Raw genomic sequence first — 2,681 nt, 5'->3', positions numbered from 1 at the left:
AGCAAGAACTCCATGTACCATACAAGGACCAAACATATCGACGTGATATCTCACGTCGATTCAAGAAATGGCAGAGAATGAATCTCTAAAAATCTTGAAGATTTATACAAGTGAGAATCCCTCAAATATGTTGACCAATGTGGTACCAAGAGACAAATTCGAATTGTGCAAAGAACTTGTCGGCATGCACTCAAGCTAAGTCCAGCGTTACCTCCTTTGGGTGAATGGGTCTGGAGGGAGAGATTTGTAGGGTCCATCCCCATAAATGGATCGAAGAAAATAGTGAGATTATGGGATCCATCCCCATACTAAAAAAGTCCAAGTTGCCAAATTGGACTTGGACTTGGTTGCCAAATTAGGTGGGCGTCAGCAAGAATGCAAATTTTCAACCAATACTTCATTCTGATTTGTTGAAGAGGTAGGTCATTTTTCTTATAAAAGGAGAGCTTCGGATCTCATTTCTACACACCAATCACAGAGAAAAAATATATCTGAGAGTTAGAAAGAAAGAGTGAGGCTTCACAGACAGGGTATAATAAAATAGTCTGTGAGAAAAATAGAGAGTGAGCGATATTGTAGTAAGGTGGGAATATCAAAAGAGGGTTATTTCTTTTGAGTGTTGTAGTGCTCTTTGGAGTATTTTACTCGGACCTATAAAATATAAAATTCCTTACTATAGTGATATCATTTGCTCGTCTCGGGGCCGTAGTTTTTTTCCCCTTATTCAAAAGGGTTTTCTACGTAAAAAAATCTTGGTGTCGTTGTCACTCTTTTATTCTTATTAATTACCGCATCTTGGTGCTACGTTATTATTCCGCTTTTATTATTGTGAATATTATTTCAACGGGGGGTTTATTCCCAACACCAATGTATACTCAAGAATACATAACATGGTTTGATAACATTTATTTTGTGTTGAGGAAACCACTGTTCTCAATTTTTTTAGATGAGCAGAACTTGAGGTGCTTATTTATAATTGCTAAAAAGATGCATGTTACAACTGGTACAAGAATACTTAATTGAACTCGCGAGCACATAACCACAGGCACACTGAGTAAAACACCAGGAAGATGATGAAACATTTCTGCAGCAAATCCTGTCACTCTTTTTGTAAGTTGAAATGTGACAATAAAGAAGTTCCATCTAGCCCTTTGTTGTATAGATAAGTGACATACTCTTTTCTGCGTGTTTCTCGGTATATTGGAGGATTTTCCTCTGATAACAACTCCTTGATTGGACCATATAATCTTGATTCACTGCCTTCTTGAAAATGCATTCTGAAAAAACTTGCCACTGAAATTCTTGGTCCTACATTTTTCGCTAGCACTCTATGAAGAACGCTTCTGAACTTATCGTTTGTGATTTTGTGATCAGCTACAAAACAAAATGGAAAGTAGTGAATTAATTGATCAAGTTTGTAACATTTACAACTACATAAAAGAATTTTACCAATGTGAACTTGCCTGCATAAAATCTCCAATGTTCACTATTAATGATGCATATTAAAGGAAAGAAACCATACTAATAGTAAGCATAATATATACCTGCAAACCTCTGGCATTTCTTCGGGATGAGGAGGATTAGGAGCCATGACACCGTAAAAGGTGACTCTCCAGTTAGCTGTTTTTGCTTTGTGTAGATCAAAATTGGTATTGTAGGTGAACTTTCTCGTATCATCACGAGAGTAGAACTCTTTCTTCACCTCAGAATCCTGCTCGTGAAAATGGCGAACGCCTTCTAATACTTTCTCCATAACACTTGATGGGATTTCATGGTTGACAATTTGGAAAAATCCCCAGTTTTCAGTTTTCACAAGCATCCTTTATTTCTCGGACAATATCAGCTCGTTGAGCTGCACTTTTGCCCGAGCCTCCTAAATCTATGACTGGAAGGGTAAACTTAGTAGCTGCATCAGAATCTGATTTCTATTCAATAACAGGCTGGTTGAGCAAGAATATGCGCGGTAACTTTGTGACACCAGAATCCAAAAGTCCCTTTACACCAACGTTTGAATCATCAAAGGCTTGAACTTCACTTTTCCTATCATATTCAGAACTCTCATTTTGATCAGTTCTACCATTATTTGAGCCAAACATCTTCCTTTCTTTAGAGGAAAACTCAACTTTTGACTATATATTGAAGCAAGATTTCTAATGAAACATTGAGGATATTATAAGGGTGCTTATGAGACAGTTAATATTTTTCTATAGCTTTGGAATCAGATTCCATTAGAAAGCAAAAACTAAGAAAAGGAAATAGAGAGATTTTGGAACTAACACTTATGTGTCCAAACTTGTTTTCTTTCAATTAATTACATGATTTTGGAACTGTCACTATGTTATGTCATATATTGAAGAGGAACTAGTACTTATTCTCCAATGTGCACACAACATAGCTAAAAATATAAGACAAGAGATTAACATTGCGCAAAATAGATAGTCATGCCCATTAATTATAAGGAGTAAAACATAGGAATAGAACAACAACAACAACAACAACAACAACAACAACAACAACAACAATAATAATAATAATAATAATAATAATAATAATAATAATAATAATAAAATTCAACTTGTTGCAGAGAAGCTAGTAGCTATCCTCCAATTGCAGAGAACAAGGAGGAAATACAAAAAAGAAGATTAACAAGAAATTGAATCATTCCTTCAAATTAAAACCAT

At 35.4% G+C, this 2,681-nt stretch overlaps 1 pseudogene; it reads right to left on the bottom strand.

The window, feature by feature from the left end:
- Positions 1-957: 957 nt before the first annotated feature.
- Positions 958-2,337, bottom strand: LOC107780990 (putative 2-oxoacid dependent dioxygenase; annotated as a pseudogene).
- Positions 2,338-2,681: the final 344 nt, after the last annotated feature.

Source organism: Nicotiana tabacum, chromosome 14 (genome assembly GCF_000715075.1).
Source record: "Nicotiana tabacum cultivar K326 chromosome 14, ASM71507v2, whole genome shotgun sequence".
NCBI classification, from domain to species: Eukaryota; Viridiplantae; Streptophyta; class Magnoliopsida; order Solanales; family Solanaceae; genus Nicotiana; species Nicotiana tabacum.
The sequence above is the reverse complement of the archived record's forward strand: the minus strand, read 5'-3'. Positions and strand labels throughout refer to the sequence as shown.